At 39.2% G+C, this 21101-nt stretch overlaps 1 long non-coding RNA gene across 4 annotated transcripts in view; it reads right to left on the bottom strand.

The window, feature by feature from the left end:
• The window catches only part of LOC116567511, a 125032-nt gene that overhangs the window by 1555 nt on the left and 102376 nt on the right, over nucleotides 1-21101 (bottom strand). For 2 of the 4 annotated variants that reach the window (XR_004276238.1, XR_004276240.1), the window contains exons 3-5: nucleotides 19437-19631; nucleotides 13771-13917; nucleotides 1222-1821 (exon numbers count right to left, since the gene is read on the bottom strand). This is a non-coding gene — a long non-coding RNA (uncharacterized LOC116567511). The remainder of the gene's footprint in view (nucleotides 1-1221; nucleotides 1822-13770; nucleotides 13918-19436; nucleotides 19632-21101) is intronic. The other 2 variants (XR_004276239.1, XR_004276241.1) reach the window with 1 other exon arrangement.

Below are 21101 nucleotides of genomic sequence, written 5' to 3'. Positions count from 1 at the left end.
AGCTAGAGATGCTGCTAAACATCTTATAATGCCTAGGATAGCTCCCCGAAAAAGAATTGTATGGCCCCAGATTGCCAATAGCACAGCTTTGAGAAGGCCTGCTCTACCCTCTAGTTGCACTCTGCCATAGGAGAGAAGTTCAAATGAGTGTTAGATCAGAACTTTAAACAATTACTTTTTTAAGTTATTCAAGTTTGAACATTGATAATTGCCTTCTAGACTTGCTCAGGTGATGGTTAGTGAACTCCATCTACTTAAAGATGGAAAATATCTAGAAAAGTCTAGAACATCATCGCTGATTTCATCTGTCACAATTGCTTAATTAATGTGGGCTTATTCATATAAAATTAGTTATTTACACCTGAAGAATCCACTGCATTTTCTCTTATCTCAGTAAGGACAGTTAAAAAAAAATCTGTTTTCACATCACCAAATGCCTTAGCATCATAAATGTGATATAACTTGGAAATCAAAGTGGGTTTATCTATAGGTTGGTCTATTTAAACAGTTGACCACTTGATTATTCTCCCTGACCCTGAACTTGGTTGTTTTTTCCAACACTAAGCTTGTCAATGCCCTCATCTTATTGCAGTAATGTGAGAGTTAGAAGACAACATATTCTTTTTGGGATTTCATTGCTAAAAGGGATAGAGAAGATTGTACCACAAATGATCATTAAGCAAATGCAAAGACTAGGAAGAGTACAGAGTCAAACTTCTTCTTTAAAAAATTTATTTTAGGGGTGCCTGGGTGCTCAGTCATTAAATGTCTACCTTCAGCTCAGGTCATGATCCTGGGATCCTGGAATCGAGCCCCCCATCGGGCTCCCAGCTCAGCAGGAAGCCTGCTTCTCCCTCTCCCATTCCTCCTGCTTGTGTTCCCTATCTCGCTATCTCTCTCTGTCAAATAAATAAATAAAATCTTTTATAAATAAATAAACATAAATAATTTAAAAAATTTTAAAAGCCAGAATTTTATAAGATTAAGGATTCCATATATAAAAGATGTTTGTTAATGTGTTTGTTTTCCTTTAACAGGAGAGCAATGAAAAATCTGTTACACTAATCCACATTGTAGTTTGATGTGTTCTTTGAAACAAACATGGAGAGAAAAATCTGCCCTATCTTTTTTTCTTTAAAATTGCAAAAATTTTGGAAATCATTCTTGTCACCATGGATCCTCAAGAACTATAGATTCATAATGGAAGTTTCTACCACTCACCTTGAAGATTTCAGCATAGATGCTGCCAGCTTCAAAGATTTTGCTTTCAGTTGGTTTCTGTTGTTGCCTCACTCTATGAATATGGTGACAGGAGGGTAAGTTGGCCTTAGATAGGAAGCTCCAGGATAGAGTTGAAAACACATACGAAAACACATTCAGTAAGAGTCTTAGCTGAATGGATCTTCTGAAAAGCCTTCAATAAACACAAAATGATTTTTTTACATTGATTAGCTTAGATCTTAATGGGTCGCTGAGTATGAGGACTATAGAAAACTGTGGACGAACCAAATGAATTTGTATATTATAGGGATCCGAGAAGTGTTGGATAGATGTATTCATATTTGGCCATGCTACCATTCGTTCCTCATGTCACAGGCTTTCCTTTGAAGCTCTGAGTAGATACTTCCATTTCTTTCACTTACAGTTGATGCAATTTTAGAAAGCTCTAAAAGCCTTGTACTAACAGTCAATCAACTCTTAAAGTGCCTCGTCATTCTTGTCAAATCAGCCTTAATGTCTCTTGGCAGAAAATCCAATTGTTTCAATATTGGTGGACTTCAGAGAAACCCCAAGTTAATGCTGAGGAGGATTCTCCATTTTCTAAAAGAAAGAGTGGTACAAATGTTTAACTAGATTTGAGTGTTCAACCTTTAGTCTTTTGACAATATAAATTTTGCTATGCTGGTCTGATATCATAGAGAGAGCACTGGACATGAGGATTAAAAAGATCTATCTGAATCATAGCTCTGCCATCCAACAGCAGTGGCTCTTTGGGTATATTACTTCACACCACTGAGTTTCAGTTACCATTATGGGATAGTAACACCTAATTTATGGGGTTATTGTTGGCATTAAATGAAAAAATGTGAATGTACTTTGTATACTGTAAATCACTATACAATTGTAATGTTATATTACAATCTCTGCCTTTAAGAATACATTGAATGAATACACAGAAGACTAATCCAAGAGCAGAGATGATAGAACACACATCACTGTGACCCCATGTATTAATATCGTAACAGTACAGTTTTTCTCTGGATTACAAACAACCTATTCACATAAACTGTGGAGGAAGAACCAGCTCCTACTACCCATCTACTATCTTTTTCTTTCCTTAATATAAAATGTGTAGCAAGAGGATGATCTCATGAACTTCTATTTTTTAGAAGGGAAAAGACTTCATAAACTATGGATACACAATAAGAAGGGACCTTTGCAAGGAGAGATAGCACTGCAGAAGAAAGTGGTTCCCAGTATTCAGAAGCAGAGCTCAGATACATATTCTTGTGTAAACAATGTTAGGTGTAAGAGCTGTAGTTGAAATAAGACTTGCCATCACGGTTACACTGCTGGTTTCCAGATCTGTGCACAAGAAGACTTTACAGACAGCCTTTGAACCCAACCATCACACATGACATTCCCTCCATAGGAAAATGTGTTTTTGATAACATTTAAATAAACATTTAGAATTCAACTCTGCTCAAAGTTAGAGATTGCTTGTATAATCAATTAAGTATAAACTATGTTTCAAATTCTGCCAGAGTTAGATTTCCTGAGGATGGAATCTGGGATGTGACTGCTAGTGAATTCATAATGGTAAACAGCTACCCACGATGCTCTATTGTGAATCCTGATATCACGGGAATGGTCTCAACCTGCTTTGGTACAAGTCATCTTTACTGGGGTGTTTTCCTATTACCTTATATTGTGCTTTTCTAATGAGATAGTGGGTTTTTTAAAAAAGATTTATTTATTTATTTGAGAGAGCGAGAGAGAGAGAGAGAATGCGTGCATATGCATGAGCACCTCAGGGAGGGGCAAAAGGAGAGGTAGAGAGAATCCCAAGCAGACTCCACACTGAGCATAGATGCCAATATGGGGCTTAACTCATGGCCCTGAGATCATGACCTGAGCAGAAACCAAGAGACAGATGCTTAATCAACTGTGCCACCTAAGCGCTCAATGAGACAGTGTCTTAATACAACATTCCACTTGTTTGAATAAGAGAAGGCAGCCAATGGAAATGGCCTTTTTCTTCTTCATTGCAATGACTCCACTCTTAAACCTTAGTGCTCTTTACAACCTGACACAAATATTATTAAAGGAATCCCTTTTAAAAATTACTAATAAATTAATGACTATGATCCAGATGATTCTATTATCTCGCTGTTTCTCTTTATGGCAATTAATAGCTGTGACTCAGTCAGTTGTGTGGGGAGGTGTAATAACTCTCATGAGTATATATATTATCATGTCATATTAAAGTCGGCTTATCATGTCCCAATAGACCCAACCTAATCCTGTTTTTCCAGAAAATAAGTCATAAATACTGACATAAATTTTAGCATATATTTTGCAGTATCCTAAATATGCCAGATACTTCGCTAAATACGCCATGGTGCCTTTGCACATTCTTTTTCCTCTGCCTGGAATTCTTCCCCCCTTGCCTCTCAGAGGAAGCCTGCCCACTTTTCTCTCATAGCATGTTCAATCCAAGCTAATCCGCATGGTCTTCCCTACTCCCTCCAGTCCTGTCCCAGTCCAAACACAATCTCACTTGGTCCAAGTGTTACTCTCCCATAGCACTTTGCACTTACTCCACCAGCACTTACATTGCCATCCTATAAATACTGGTTTACAGACTGCTGAGAACAGGGAATACATTGTTCATCTATAGTAACCACAGAATAAACTATGAATCAAGTAAATAGTCAATCATTCTTTTCTAACATGAGCAAGTGGTATTGAGTGTCAAGTATTATGCTCATGGTATTTCCGTTTCCTGACAGCTTAAGAAGTTTCATAGGGTATTCATTAATCTCATCTGTTTTTTTTCATTCAGTGAATAAGTCAAGATGTATTTGTGGTTTCTGTACATCCATTGCATGGACATGGGATAATGAACCCTGCATTATCCATGTCCCCCTGCCTTATTTGAGTCTCTCACCTGAATCCTGAAGCCATAATTCTACTCTGTGTTCTGGTTGCCTGCCTGAGACTCATTTGGAAGTCTGGTTCCCCAAGAATAGGTCAGCAATAAACTTGAATTTGTTGGACTCTCAGCAATTCTGCTCACTATTTGTGTAAATTTGAGAATGTTCCTTAACCTCTTCAGACCTCACATCTGTAAACTGAGAACGATACCTATTTCACAGGGCTGTTGTATGTAAGACTATCAGAAGAACACCCTAGAGAGTGCCAGCATATAACAGGAATCAGTTATATCTGCTTGTTCTCCTTGTCTACTCCTGTCCTCCTTGAAGAGCTAAATGTGATGTAACATATGGGAGATAATCCTAATGGCCACTTTAATTCTACCAAGGGAGAAAAAGTGAATATAAAAGTGGAGATTTTTGAAAACATAGATTAAGACACCTGATTTGAAAAGGACCTATAATCTCAAATACCTCATTCATTCATTTACTCATTTATTCATTCAAGAATATTCATTAAATGCCTAAGGTCTGGAGAGGTTAAGCATACTTTTAATATAAAGCAGTTAAGACAGACAATATTTTTTACACACTTTATTTATTCACTTATTTATTTACTTGTTTGTTTACACATACACACCCTATTTCTTATACCTTAGGTTTTTTTTGGATAGACCATGAAGAGTAGTAACATTTGTAAACTTCTCGAGCAAAGCTAAATAACCAAAATTTGAGTACAAAGTGCCTCTCTCAACACAGACAATATTTTTTACCTTTAGAGGGCATTCTGTCTTATGGCCTTCAAACTACAAAGAAATCCAATGCTTGAGGTTACACAGAAAGCTGGGGGAACAGTTTATATTTTCTAAGCATGAAAGTTTTTTTTATAGTTTCTTAACTGAGACAAAAGTTTCATGTTGGATTGGTTCCCAATAACATGTTTTTAAGGTTATCACAATGTCTTATACATAGTGACTACTCAAGAAACATTTATTGAATTAATGAAGTTTTAAAAGAGCCTTTATTTATTTTAGCTCTAAAATGCCTTGGAAGACATTTCAAGCCAAAAAAAGCCTTTGAAATAGTCATTGAATGTTGACGGAAGAGCAAAGAATGTGAATTTCATGCATTGTGCCAGTTCTTCCGCCTCCACTGGAAAAAAACAGACAGGTTGGCTATCTAAATAAACAAAAATTTTTCACAGCTGGTGATTTTTGGTATTTAATTATGAGATGAGAAGGAACTGCTTTTTTCACTGGGGAGGAACATGAATTGGTCTCACCCACTAGAATGATTTGGAAAGTGTATTAAACCGAGAATAAGTGACACAAGAGAAAAAGGATAAAACGCCCACCCACTGGTACATGAGCATACTAAACATTCATTCCATTGAGTTTACTGGGAACTTCCTCCTTTTTGTTTTTATGGAGAGACCTGGGAGCCTTCCTATTTTGTTCTTTTATAGCTAGGGAGGCTAATGGTGCTTCATTGAGTGTCTCTGCACTTAGGATGCATCTGTATTTCTGCAGGGAATGAGGCTCTCACTGCATCAGATGATGAAGAATACCCTTGCTCCAATGCCCACATGGCATTGTGCAATGTTCACTGAGGCAACACTAACGTCATGCTCTGCACTGGAACGATGGTAAAATTGGGGAGCTAGATGTGTACTTAGGATTTCTTAGTTGTTTGATCACATCGATGAAAGGATATGCAATCAATCTCCCCCCTAAGACAGTGAGTGGTATTGGCCATAACTCATTACTCCGTCAAGGATTTGGCATTTCAATCGATGGGAAATGATGTGTGATCATTCTAATTTATTATACATCATTTCCCATCAATCGACGAGCTGAAGCCTTGACATAATAAGTACTTACAGACACTGTCAATCATTCCTGGTCCAAATACCTCCCTGTGCTGCCTTTTGGGATATCCTCAAATAGTCATGAAAATGGAATGTGCCCCCAAAATCACAAATGCATTGATTTCATTCAGCAGAAAACTTTGAGATGACCTCTTACTGGGGGATTCCATCAGCAATTGCTTAAACATTGGATCATCAACCAAGGTAAAGGGATGAAATTGATGAATATCCTGATTAGCCATGATTTTCCTCCCAACCTGTCCAAGTGGGATTCAAAAGATGGTGGTATTGCTAGAATCAAAGGGGTACACTTCTGTCTTCAAAAAATGCCAATCTCCTCCACCTCAAAAATTTAGTCTTCTCAAAAAATTTAGCATTTCCTGAGTGCTTTTTAGAATTAAGTCAAAGCACATTGATTTTCCTGCCTTTTGTCACTGTAGTGAATGACATCATAGGTGAGGAGATCACCAAATACCATCAAGATAGCAGAGCTCATGAATTACTGGTAGTTCTCAATAAGATCCCTCAGCTGTTTTTACTGCCTATACTGAATCAATGGATGAGAAATGTCTGGTTTGATTAGTTCCATTTGTTTGAAATTTGATTCTCTTGAAAATAAAATAAGGGAAAAAAAATTCTCAGGTGCATGCACTAAAGCAGGAGTATTCAAAGTCATGATTTTGGACATTACAATACCACATATGGTTTTCATAGTAACTCCAAAAACTGCCTACCTCTTCACCTGAGCAATTTTGATATTTTGAAAATATGTCACGACATTTTCAATTTCTACTTTGTAATATTTTTCGGGAACAAAACCACATTCCCATGAGAATTTGTATGCCTAGTAGGGGGATTTTTTTATTTTCAACAGCAGCAAAAGGAGCATTTTCTGAGGAAAAGAGTGTGATGTATTCTCTATAACTGACATACATAGCAACACTTTTGTGAGGACAGAAGGAAAAATGCTGCATTTTGGCTAGAAAAAGTTACATTTTTTTTGCCTATGAATATCTTCTTTTAAATATCTGGGAAAATAACAAGGAAAGCCAAGCTGCAGAGGTATTTTCATTCTTAATAAACTTAAAAAAAAAAAAAAAGGAAAGAAGATAAATAAACTCTATATGATTTTTTTTCACCAGCAACATTTGTGGTATCAGCTTCTTTTTTCTTTCATTCATTCATTCTTTCTTTCTTTTTTTATTTTTTTTAGGGATCCAGCTGTGAAAGCCTGATCATTTTGGAGGAAGCCTATCACAGTGCTTTGCATGCATTGTATGAGTATGATCTGGAAACCAGTTCAGGAAGTCTGTAAAAGCATCACCAAGAAAGTTTGCCTCTACCATGGGTAGCAAAGGCCCATACCCAAGAGATGAAAAAATGACAACCTAATACAATGGATTTTAATAAAAGCTTCCTCAGTGGATTTTAAAGCATTCATTAGTTCATTCCATCCTCACAATCTGGATAAGCCAATAACTTTCTCGTCTTGGGGGGAAATGCCCTTCTCATTTCTCCCAGCACCACGGCTTCCTCTTCACTTCCTCGTCAGCAATCAGTGGGTCTTGGCAGAACCAGGGCTTACTGGGGAGCCAGCTGGCTCCTTTAGCTCTTTGTATGCTCTGGGGCTTATCCAGGCTAATGGAGTATCACAGTTCATTATGCACCTTCCTCTTCTACCCCCCCGGTGAGGAAGCTCCAGTGTATACCAGGTTTGGGGCAGGAGGCATCACTGCCACTGAAACTGCCAAAAGGAGCTGCCAATATCCTATGAAGGAGATAAGGGATATCAATATTTGTAAGAAAATGTGTCCTGACCACAGAAGATGGCTACAAGGCATTCCAAGAATGCAGGAGAATTAGCATCAGCCACTCATTCTACCTCGCTCTGCATCTGTAGAGAAGCAGCCATCAGTTATTAATCTCTCCCTATGTGCCAAACATGTTAAGCTCTTTACACATAGTAGCTTCTGCAGACCTTAAGACAAAACGAAAAACTTGGTACTGTTATTGTTCCTATTTTTTCAGATGAGGAAACAGAAACAGGAATTGCGTTAGGCAAAATACCTTGCCTGAACTCATGTGGCATGTGAAAAAGAGCTGTCATCTCAATAATACGCCCATCTTCCTACCTGCTATTCAGTACAACCTCTAAGGAAGGAGTGCTGTCCTTCAATTCCAAGACAAAGGCAAAGCCAGTTAAGGAGGATTTAGTTTTGCAAGGAAAGAAGAACAGCAGAGGGAAGTAGCAAGCATCTAAATGATCAAGAGAAGCTTCCAAATACGGTCCAGAAAGTATAAACTAAAAAATCATAAAGGCATCCTTATTATAATAAGGGTCATCTCCTAGGACATCTCTCTTTTTTAATAAAAATTTCTTTCTAGAGAAGAAAAGATATAAGCATTCAAAAACTCATTTTCAGAAAAAAAAAAAGATTATGAAAAGACCACCTTTTTTCAAAAATCTGAAGCAGAATCAATCACAGTCCATGCCACTTCGTAGGAAGTGAGGCCACTGCTTTAGAACCTTCACTAACAAAAGAAACAATGTCTAGAGTGAGTGTTCACATGTGAGGTTTGAGTCTGATATGATTTGAAAAGCTTGAGTAATAAACTCCTGAAAAATGGGGTTTGGTAATGAGCAAGCCTTTAACTATATAGACATGTTGCCAGGTACCACTTTAATAAACTATTACAAATGATCGATGCAAAGGTGTTTCCAACAGCTGTTTATGCAATGTGGCTGGAAGAATTCTTCCATAAAGAAGCTGTTAGTGGGAAAATTGGCTATGCATGGTTGTGATGTCAAATCCATACATAACAAACTTTTTCCTGTCAATCAACAATCTTGCCATAAATTAATTCATTTATAACAAGCCTTTTTGAATTGACAGCTTCGATGTGAATAATAAAAAGGACTCTTTGAGGAAAGTGAACTCAGAATGGCTTTTTGCAACTCTTTAACACATGCAGAGAAGTGGCAAAGCCTTGTGACTTTTAATTTATATTGAAAAAAGGTTGGCAGCAGCTCCAAACACCAAAGTAGCTTTCCAAAAGCAGCTGAATACAACAAAACTAGGAAGAACTGTAAGGTTTGGCTTATAGAGGATAAGCAGGACCTGCTCCTATCTAAGGACAGAAGCAAATGCCAATGCGTTTCCCTTGACTGTTCTGGACATAAAGATCAAATGTAGATGTAGTTGTTATGTAAACATACTCTTGTTTGCTTTCTGGCCAATGAGCTGTTGTCACACCACAACCTCATGCAGGTGAGTGTGCCTGTGTGGTCACTAGCATCACAGTAGGCCCATCAAACAGACCCTTAGACCCTACTGTCAGATTCTAATGTCAGGGCTCTTGACCCTGCCTTTCTCTCACATTGTTACTCAAGCTCAGTTATCTCTGGCTTCTGATGTGGTTTCCCAACAAGTTTAATTCACAAAAATCACAGGGCTGTAAAGAATGCCTACATGACAGTAGGTGTGTGCTTCTATGTTCTGGGAAAAACAATACCTAAGGCAAGAGTTGTATCCTTAAAGGCAACTAGAGATGGGATGCCATAATCTCTTCTGGGATCCTCAATGCAACATTTCTAACTGCTAAATTTTACCTTTACATAGTACAGTGGCCCCTAATATCATCACCAGAAACAAAGAGAAGTTGGCTATTTTTCATGCCTAACTTCAACAGGCTATAGGGCTAAATAACATTTATTTCTGGAAACAGGGGTTTCTTTCTCCAAAACTCTTTTAGTGCAACATTCCTGGTGTTTTCAATCCTCTCTTCACCTTTCTATTTAATCAATCTGTTCAAAAAGTAGATATGAATAAGTTACTGTAAGCAGGAATGAAAACCAAAAAAATTTTAACACACCAGTAAGATTCTTGCAATGCATTGGTAGCTTTGTATTTTGTCCTCCTGCACTGGATGAGAAGCTCACTTTAAATTCTTCATCATTTATCCTTGTAAGTTTGCCCTTGAAAAAGAGAAGACCCATCCCAGACCCTAACCAAGGCAGTTGTCTTCATAGATGCCCTGCCCTGCCCACCCCCCTCTGTTAAAGAGGTTATTCTGAAATTCCTCTCTTCTTTTCTGCCCCACTGGCTGGCAAGTTTGCTGAATTGCCCATATGCTTCCAGTTGACCATGCCCCTTTGCCTAGTAGACCTTTCCAGCCAGATGCACACAGAGACACAGGCAACCAGTGCCTACCTAGATCTATTTGTTTCCCGAGTGCCTATTTGTTTTTGGTTTTGTTTTTTAAGATTTTATTTATTTATTTGAGAGCGAGAGAGACAGAGATAGTGAGGAAGAGTATGAGTGGGGAGGAGGAGAAGCAGGCTCCCCACTGAGCAAGAAGCCCGATGCAGGGCTCAATCCCAGGACCCCAGGATCATGACCAGAGCCAAAGGCAGACACTTAACCAACTGAGTCACCCAGGCGCCCCCCCAACCCAGGTGCCTACTTTTTCCACTGATCTGTACCCTATTTACCTCTCCAGTGTCTTCATTTGGTAAAGGGCATCTAGAACTCTAAATCTGTTCTTCAAAACTCTTCTGGTATCTATAACATTCCAACTCCAAATTCACTCAACTAGACCTCAACATGATCTTCAGAGCACATGTTCTCAATTCCACCATCAGAGTTGTCAATGAGAATAACTAGGCCTGATCATAGCATAGGGTCTAAGAGACTTCTGGGGTTTTAAGATGGAGTGCATTTTGAAAAGATAGTGAAAATCATTCTGGGTGCATTCCTTCTCCCCTCTGGACTATCACAATGTGTTTTATGCTGAGTAGACTCTCGTGTGTTTGCTCAGTGAATGAATGAATGGACAAAGAAATACAAAAGTTTCTTTGGTCCAAGGGAAACCACTTCTCTGAGGCAGGAAATCTAAAATGTAAGATCTCATTACATGTAGATTTAAGTTTAAATTTACTCGGATTAAGTTTCAGCATAATATAGACAAATATTTCCATTTAAATATTTCTACCTACCCAAAGGCGTTCTTCTAAGGATCTTCATCAATATTCTCATCTTTTAACACAACTATATATAACACCACAGTGCTACCGAAAGCCAAAACGCTTGTACTGTCAAAGAGACAGTTGCAGCCCTACCATTCAAAGCCAATAAAGCAAAGCTATCCTTATTTTTAAGAAATGCACTTGTCCAGACTGCAGGGAGTATGTAAAATACTCCTAATGTGGAGGATATAACAGCATGTTCATCAACAGTATTTTAGTTATAACCTAAACAAGTAGATTGGTGTCAGCCTGCCTGGAGCTGATTCTAACCTTCCTCCCATTCTTCCTTCTTTCCTTCAGTATTTACTGAGCTCTTATTACGTGTAAGCCCAAGGAGGCCATGTCATCCTGCTCGAAACCAGGTATCCCTAGCTATAATACTCCAACCAGATCCTAATGGTAGCATAAAGATGAAATAGCCAGTTACTGGGTGCCTGGGTGGCTCAGTGGGTTAAGCCGCCACCTTCGGCTTAGGTCATGATCTCAGGGTCCTGGGATTGAGTCCCGCATCAGGCTCTCTGCTCAGCAGGGAGCCTGCTTCCTCCTCTCTCTCTCTGCCTGCCTCTCTGCCTACTTGTGCTCTCTCTCTATCAAATAAATAAATAAAATCTTTTTAAAAAAAAAAAAAAAGAAAAGAAATAGCCAGTTACCAGCAAGATTTCTTCTGCCATCCTTCAAAACATTTACTGAGGGCCAGTCACTGTTGTATCAGGGTTCCATCAGTGTCAAAACACAAAAAACAGGCAAAACTCCTGACGATGATAGAGGCAGACAGATACAAACAATCCCTCCAAATTCCTTATTTCGACATTTTATTTTACTGACTCTGAACTAATTCGGGTAATGGAAAAGAAGGAGAAAAAGACAAAGAAAGCATGACTGAAAGAGAAACATGGGCCAGAGGTCAGGAACATGGGTCTGAGTTAAGATCAGAAATTTCTACAGAGTCTCCTACTTTCCATCTTTCTCACCCTCTTTGATTTCGGATGCTTCATTACTACCCAGCCACGAGCATATTCTCTGTAGGAAGCCTAATAATACACAACACCCTAAGCTTACCATTTGTAGATATTTGTTAACAAGGAGACAGCAAGCCCAAAATGGAGTCCTTGTGCTAAACCCCACGTCCAGAAACCAAGATGGAATACCCACCGTAACTGTAGTTTCAATCCCCAAGGTAAGCAACCTTTATCACGTCAACATAGAATTACCTGGTCAACGCTAGTGAGATAATCTGCCCAGTACACCCCTTCCATTCCTCAGGAAGGAAGCTTACGAAGCGACCTTGCTGAAAACAATGCGCTCTTTGCTAACAGTTTCCTTTTCCCAGCTCCTTTCTGTTTTTAAAATCCTTTCCTTTTCTACAGCTTGGTGGAGCTCCTTTCCACTTGCTAGACGGGATGTTGCCCAACTCATGAATGGTTGAATAAAGCCAATTAGATCTTCAAATTTACTCAGCTGAATTATTATTTAACAATATCTGAGACTTCCCTCCAAATCCCTACAAAATGGAGAGCTTGTTGCCTAGATGGATAGATCAACTGTTATCCTTAGAAGTCCATGTATAATGGAGAATCACGACTGTAATCCTAGGTAATTACACAGCTCCACTGCTCTCAAGGTTCCCTCTAGCATTACCACCAGCTCTTCACTGGGGGCAAGTGTCCCCTTTTGCCTGTCTGCATTGTTTCTTCATTTCACAAGCCCTATTCAATTAAATGAGGAAGGGCTAGCAAAATCTGATTTTGCTAAAATTTCCTGAACCTATTATTACTGGAGAACATTGCTTTTTCCAAAAAAGACATTCAGAGAAAACTGATAAGAGCCAAAAGCTTAGGTGAACATTTTCGCTTTGGCTCTGTATTTTTAAATTAGGAGCACTGCAAATGGAGATCTTAGGAGAAAGTTACTGTAAATAAGATCTTTGTCTCTAAATGAAACTAGTTCCTCAAAACTCCTTTTTCTTTTTGACTTGAACTGTTCAGCCCCACTTTCAGTGAAATTCAATCACATTCATTAGCATTTCTAAAGATGTAAGCTACTCAAAACAGCTGCATTGTCTTTCCTTTTCAACTAAAATGCAGCTTTTTCTTCTAAAGGGAGAAATCTCCCTTTAGTTACCCGATTCTCTCTGCTTGGCACTCATAATTTTCAATGGCGGAGCCAACCCCCACGAAACAGGAAGTGCAATCCCATTTGATCTCACTTGAAAGAAATTGTAAATAGTTGGTAAGGACGGAAACAGTGGCTCAAAGAAAAATACAAAAAAATAACTGTGGAAGCAAAAAGAAAAAAAACCAAGTAAGACGACAAAGTAATAATCATTTAAATGAACTAACTCTTTGTTCCTGGAACTAACATTCTCATTATGGGGGTATTTAATATATTCCCCATAGGAAGCCGGCTGCTGTCGGTCAGTCTTCCTTCTCTTTCATCGGCTAATTCAGCAATAGAGAGGGAAGCATTTTATCTTTTTAACCTCTTAGATCTATGTAAAGAGCATTCCATATACGTCAAATCATAAAATTACCTTTTATATTTTTAAAAGGTATTGATGGAACTATCATAGGAAAGGGACAGGGTTTACTAATCTTTTTTCACTTAGGAAACCATCTTTTGAGGTGCCCAGTTAAAATTTCTGGCTGTGATTACATTTGCAACCCTAATTTTGTGTGATTAAACTCTAGACAGTATACTGTTATTTATAAAGGATTACCCACCTTGAGAAGAGCAAGCTCTGAGTTGGGTTTCAGACAAGGTTTGCCATGATCTGCAGATGACACCCTTGTGACAGTGCCATCAGGTAGGTTAGAGGGTTTCACAGGGCCACGGACTGGAGTTGAAACCAATGGGTTTCAAGTCCTAACCTAGCGAACAAAGCAGGCACAGAGATCAGGAAGATAATGGGAATGCTAGAAATATGGAAATCGGTCATTCTGGGTCAGATCCAAACAAAACAAAAAACAATGCAAGATCGGGTCAATCTTCTGTTTCCGGCAGATGTCAAGTTGAATTAAAACACTTTAATTTATAAAGAGCTGACCATAAGAAGTTTGGAAGAAGCGGCAGCTCATTAGTGGAATCTACCAATAGCAGTTGGGTCTGGTGCTATGGAGGGTAGGGACAGAGGCAGTCGGGGGCTCCTGCGACTAAGGGATGTTTTTTTTTAAAAAGTGCTTCACATATGATTTGTTCAAATTACTGCACTTGTGAAATTAATAAATCCCTAAACAGGTGTGTCAGAGCCACTTTCTATGTTTAAACTGGGCAAACCAATTCCCTTCATGAAAACTACTGCTGACCTGGGCTGAGTTAAGTCTCTAATAAGAAAGAAAATCTAAATCTGAGACTACAAATGATAATCAGAACTATTCTAAAATTTGTGAAATGTAAATCCTTCCTAAAGGAATTTCTGAATTCATTCTTATGGGGCACAGTGAGTCAGAAATGTCAAACTTCAAGTGACAAGTACTTGCAGAAGTGCTTCTTCAGAGACTGTCAGTCCCTGCAAAGACAGGTTAGTTTAACTCTCCAGCATTCCTGCAATGAAACTGAAAATTGTGGGTTGTTATCGACATGTTACAGGGAACTGATTGGACAATACCTTCATAAAGAAACTCCTAAGATCCACTAGGGAGCACTGGCAAATCTATGATGTCCCTCGTTCCATCAGGCACTCTCTAGCTGGAGAAAAACAACAGCATTTCCTTGTTTGTCAGCCCAAAGAGAACAACTATCAGGGAGGAGCATGTAGACAGACTCCTGGTGGAAGCTACTCCAGCAAACCTTCCTGAGTTGAGGCCAAGGCGGATACAGAGATCCAAGCTGAAAATGCGTTGTCTTAGAAGATTCCATTCATTCTGTACCAAACTTTGCCAGGTAAATCAACCTCTTCAAGACTCTCTCATTTCTAATCCTGTTCTCCTGACATATCTGCCTAGTATTTGTGACCCCTTACTCACTGTTGGTAGGTTACAAAAAAAAAAAAAAAGAAAGAAAGACAGACAGACAGACAAGACACGACACTGGGGCTCAAGAGCACTGAGGAAATAGAAGACCAGATAGATGTGTGAACATGCACCTGCATCCTGAAGACATACATAACAATAACCAAGAAGAAGAATACCTCTCACTTACGGAGCTCTCCCTTTGTGCCAGGAATAATCCTAAATACTTTATGTATATCAACCGCTTCAATTTCTACAACAACCCTATAAGGAAAGTACCCCTATTAACCCTATTTTACAGGTAAAACAAATGAGATACAGAGGAGCAAAATGGGTGGAACCTTGCTCTTGATATATAGCTGTCAAATGGTATGGTAGGACTAGGTCAAATCTGTCCATAACCAATCCCATGCATTTAACTAGGATACTACACTCCCCTACTTCATGATGGTTAAAATATCTCATTATCTTAGCTGAGCATTTATTCTGTGTGTTTTTGTAGTACTGTAGCATCTAATCATTTGCCCACTTCTCTGTGACCTTATAATTTATATGGCCCATGCTCCAAAACTGCACTTGAATTTAAACTTTCTAGGACAGCATCAACCAATAGAACTTTCAGCAATGATGAAAACGTTCTAAAAATCCGCACTATCCAATATGGTAGCCACTAGTCACAGGTGGCCATTGAGCACTTGAAATCTGGCCAGTATGACTAAAGAATGGAATTTTTAACTTTATTTAACTTTAATTAATTTAAATTTAAATAACTGCATATGGTTACTAGTGCACAGCTCATCTCTAGAGTAAAAAGCATGAAGCTCATTAAACTGAAACTATCTAATTTACTAATTCAACCAATAATTTTTGAGAGCCTACTTTATACCAGACTCAGTATTACACCTTATATGTAATTTGCTCACTAAATAAAATAGATACTAGTTTCTGACCAAAAGAGAGAATGAGATTGGAAGAAAACAGGAAAATATGGCATCGTGGAAACTTAGTTTACTCAAGAGGGTCTGGGGCCTTGTTCTATTGTTCAGGCAGCTGGTGAAAAGGAAAGATGAAAACAGAAAAATATGAGCCAGGTATGTCATTACCAAGAAACTTTATTGCCTCATCAAGAGTAGTTCCAATGAATTAAAGGGATCTGAAGCCATGTTGGAATGGGTTGGAGTAAATAGGAGGTAAGAAAATTGAGAAGACAGACAACACTCAAGAAACAAAATGGAGGGGACACCAGAAGAGCCATGCACGGTCTGGGCATCATGCATGTTGAGTTTTGTAGGTCAAGGGGAATAATCCAATAGAGAAGGACAACTTGACAAAGCAGGAAAGAGCTGGAGGTAACATTCTTGAGAACGCAGGAAGGGTAGTAAGATCCAGATAGCAGTGAGGGGGCCTGGTCCTGGCTGAAAGGAGGGACACTTTCCCAGTAAGTGAAGAAGGAAAATGGGTGCAAGTGAGAGTAGGTTTTGCAGATTTGTTCACTTAACCCAGTAGAGCCATCTGGCCCAATGGAAGTGAGGAGTTGTATGTTCAAAGAAAGGTCTGCCTAACATTCAAACATAATTGAAAAGCAGTTAAATATTTTTTTCGTTGTCTCTGGAGAAATCCCCAAAGGAAATGCATTAATAACAAACAAAAAACCCCAAAACTTCCTAAAACGTTACCTCTCTGCCTCTTTCTGTCTCTGCCCCTCGCGCTCCTACCTCTACCTTTTCCCGCCACTCCAGAGCCTTGAAAATCTCTTACTAAAAATATAAATGGAGTGAGATGAAATGATGTCTGGTCCTGGCTCTAAAATTTTATGGTTCTATAAATGATAAACCTGATACTTAAAACTCCACCTTTTCATTTGTGAGAGGCTGAGCAAGCTCAGAGGAATTCTGAAGGTTACTGAAGGTTTTTTAATAAAGTGACTCAAGATGCCACATCATAATGTATGTTTAAAAAAAAAAAAAAAACCCTCATGTGGAAAACTCCAAAATTGCAAGGGAAGTAGTATGGGGGGAAAGCTCTGGGAGAAGGCAGGAGGTGGAGGAGGAGGAGGACCACAGAAAGGCAGGAGAATCGAGAATCGGGGCCAGCGCTGCCAAGCCCTGAGGAGAAATTAGACAAGGACATGGAGGCATAACATCTGTTCTTCTGTTCCAAGCAGCTTTTGTTTCTAAATTCACCTCCTCTCCTTTCCTTGCCTCAGCCAAGCCCCATCTCCTTTTTCTTTGAAATGATAAAAATAGCAGAAAACTCACCAAACAGTGGAAAACACTCTTACACCATATCCCGAATTAAGATGGGCGCACTTGGGCACGTAGGATGATAATAATATAACCAGGGATTTCTAACTTTTTTTTTTTTCTTTTTAATTCAAAGGGAAGGGAAGAGAGGAGGTAGAGTAACTTACCTCTTAAGCTGTTTGTTTGAAAATAATATGCAGAAAGGGGAAAACAATCCTCAACTAACAACTGCCTTCCTTGCCATCTGCTTAATCTAAACATTAGCATATCACATATCTGGGTGAACTCAAATTGCACTAGAAACGGAGGGCTCTGTTCCACTTTCTCAGCCCCTTAATGGGGGAGTCGAGTGAGAATTCTCTGTGGGATTATATGGGCTTTATGGGCTTCCAACATATGCATTGAGGGCCACATTTTCAGTCCAGCCTTAACTCATCATACTAGGACTGGAGGCAAAATTGTGCCTGGCTTAATTAGCACAAGTACTAATCAAGTACTAATGAAATTTGCCCACAAGCAGTTCTTCAGACTGGGGCACAAGTAGTGCACACAATTTCCGTATATATCACTTAGCATGTCAGCACAAAAGGAGAGGAGAACTGAACAATTCCTCCCTAAAACTGGCTTCAGGCGAACCACGGGCAAACATCATCTCTACCCAGAAGTAATACATTAGTCTCATCGGTGTAAACTCTGTAAATCCTAAATCTGCAAACTGCATCCCAATTTGCCACATTAGGTTGCAAATTTACAAAAATATAGAAAATGTTATCAATGAAGACACTTCATTCTCACCGATTTATGAGCTATTTAGGACCTGAATTTGAAAATGAGCGTGATCTGTAATGTACCTTAAATATATAGGTGGTCTTTCCAGCTAAAATATCAGTTCTTAAGAGGTGTCAGTCCCGTTGAAAACAGACCTATTTGTCTAAACTCAGAATAATGACAAAAAGGAGGCCCAATTTTACCTCTTCTATCAGTGATATGCCCCTAGTCTTCTTACTGGGTTTTAAATCTGCTATTAAGATCTGTCCAAGCATAAGAGCTTATTTACAACACAAATATTAATTACACAAAGGAAGATGCCTTCAATCTATCAATTAAATCACACTAATCGGAGATGCAGTAAGCACATTGAAATAAGTATTTACATAATGATGCTTCACACATAGGACACATTTTTGCTCTGGATATCTCGTGGTACTCGGCCAAAAATAAAATTCTGGGTCATCCCATCTTGGGGGACACAAGAGAAACAGTGATTAATTCTCAGAGCAAGTTCCGGTTAAAAAGCCAGGCAGAAAATTAAGTGAGGACTCCAGGAGGACTGAATGCTGCCATCTCTTCTGTCCTGCAAACCACACTCCTTCCTACAAAGGCTGTGCCATCTTTCCTGGGAAGAGATCTCATGCTGAAGATGCAGCAATGTACCCACTGGAACGGGTGTAAGGACCAGAAGACCGGTAGTTCTCTTTACAGACTGTTGACAAATGTCACTTATAAGAATGATGATCATTGGTGAGTGCTTAAAAAAATGATGATCATTGGCACAGTTCACACAATGCCTTCCTAAAATGAAATTCAGGAAAGCAAAAAGCAAGTAATCTGGAATGAAGGAAACTTGGATGTGACCTGTCACCTGTGGTCCCATTCAGTGAAAGCCTCCCCCACAGCTTCCTGACTTAAGGACAACAGATTAATTTTGACATTGATTTCTTCTGTCCTTTCAAAGATGCTGTTGTCTGGGTATCACATTATATTCACTTTTCCATTTGTAAACAGATCTAACGTATCCCTATAGAACAGTGGAAGAGAGAAAAAAAGGAATTTCTTGTCATTAGTGAGTTTTCTTTCTCCTGATTAAATAAAGGCTCGTGAACTATAAAGTGTGCAAATTTAACATGCTGTAAAACAACAAGAAAAATTCATGTGGACCACAGACATTAACAAAATTCAAGCCTGACATTCTTCAAAGGAACCAAGGGCCCCATCTGCTGATGTTTAAATGTACTACAGTAGCAAACAGATTAAAAGGAGCAGACGAAAAAAAGCATGTCTTGAACTAAAATACAAATAAAGAGCCCGAAGGTGCGGAATCTGAGGAGCAGAAGGGACCTTTAGAAGTCAGAGAACCTGCCCCTTACACCCTCTTCTGTTTGGGGGTATAACTGTATGGGAGCCACATGTAGTTACCTTATTTTTACTTTCATTTAGCTTGTTTTTTAGTCCTCAGGAAAGAAAGTCCTCCAGTCACACATACAGTCTTCACGGCCACCGTGTGTCGACTGAAAGACCGTGGAGCAAACATTCTCGTTCTTCCAACTGGTAACTCTTGTTTTGACAGGACTTGGAACCACTGGCGTCTTAACAATGGGTTCTGACCTGCCCCTTTTGATGATAAAGAAGAAGACATTCCAATCACTTCTCAACCTTATCTCCACACTGAGATAATTCTGGGTCCTTTCTCTCAAGTAGATTTTGTTTATGACCACTGCAGAACTAAGCCAGTAGATAAAGCATCAGAGAAAGACCGCAGATAGTTCAGAATAATGCTGTGTCAAAATTCACGATTTGACCTTTCTTTACCTTGTTCTCTTTACCTTAAAAATAAGATGTCAGATTGCATGAACTTTCAGTTTCTTTCCTCCTAGCTCTAAAATTCACTGTATTGTCCAGAAAGGTAGAGAAGGTATCATACAAATCTTTAGATCAATATAGCAAGCATTAGGTGCTCCACAAAAATTTCTTAAGTAGCACATTTCCTGTCAAAAAGTGCTTGTCCGGGGTGCCTGGGTGGCTCAGTGGGTTAAAGCCTCTGCCTTCGGCTAGGGTCATGATCTCAGGGTCCTGGGATGGATCCCTGCATCAGGCTCTCTGCTCAGCAGAGAGCCTCTCTCTGCTTACCCCCGCCTCTCTCAGCCTGTCTCTCTGCCAACTTGTGATCTCTGTGTGTCAAATAAATAAAATCTTTAAAAAAAAAAAAAAAAAAAAAAAGCGCTTGTCCTATAATTATCTTCTTTACTTAATTCTGCCATTCTAAGTTTGTTTTACCCCATTTGTACTTGGAATATGGTACTTATAGTGGACAGTTTTTTGGGGGCAACCCAGACTCCTCTCCCCCTTTCTTTAGAAAATGACCTCGGTGTCCTCAGGGATAATTATCTCTCCTCCACTACAAACAGTTCTCTTGGGATCAGCAGTCAAGGTTTTCTGACCAGATTTAGCTGAGTTGTGAGCACATCAACCAAGCTTGGCCAACTCACACTAGTGTGACTTTAACTGTTATGGAGAGTAAAACAAGAGGCTAAAAAGAATCTCTTAGTTCATTCTGGCAGCAAGCTTTGAAATAACTATTAGCTGGTCCCTGTTACCTCAGCCCCTAGGCTCCAGAAGCTGACCTAGTTGCTGTCCTATGTCTGCAGTGGATTCTCTAGACTTTCCCTCAGGAAGCTGAAGCATCAGGGCGAGCTACCCTCTAGGCTTCTGCCAAAACATCCTTTCCTGCTTCAGAGTGTGGTAGACATTGGCTGTTTTTTTCTCCCACATGCAACCCGCTCCCCCTTGCTTCTACCTAACAGGGCCTGGAGATCCCAGCCATGGATTTCATGTGGAATTCACTTCTTTCTCTCTAAGGGTGGATCTTGATTGACTCAAGCTAATTATCACATCTCCTCCCTTTGGCCACAGCAAATGGTTCAGCCATGGGCCATAACAGAATTTGGGCCAAATATAAGACATCTTTGTTGGCAATTCTGGGAACTCTCTCTTCTGTGGGAATTATCTTAAAATTTGTTCTTTCTCAGTGGATCTGAAGCATGAAAACCTAGTTGCATCAGTACCAGAATCTATCTTGCCCAT

This window comes from Mustela erminea, chromosome 10, assembly GCF_009829155.1.
Source record: "Mustela erminea isolate mMusErm1 chromosome 10, mMusErm1.Pri, whole genome shotgun sequence".
In the NCBI taxonomy this organism is placed as follows: domain Eukaryota; kingdom Metazoa; phylum Chordata; class Mammalia; order Carnivora; family Mustelidae; genus Mustela; species Mustela erminea.
Note: the sequence above shows the minus strand (reverse complement) of the source record. Positions and strands in the feature narration are given on the sequence as shown.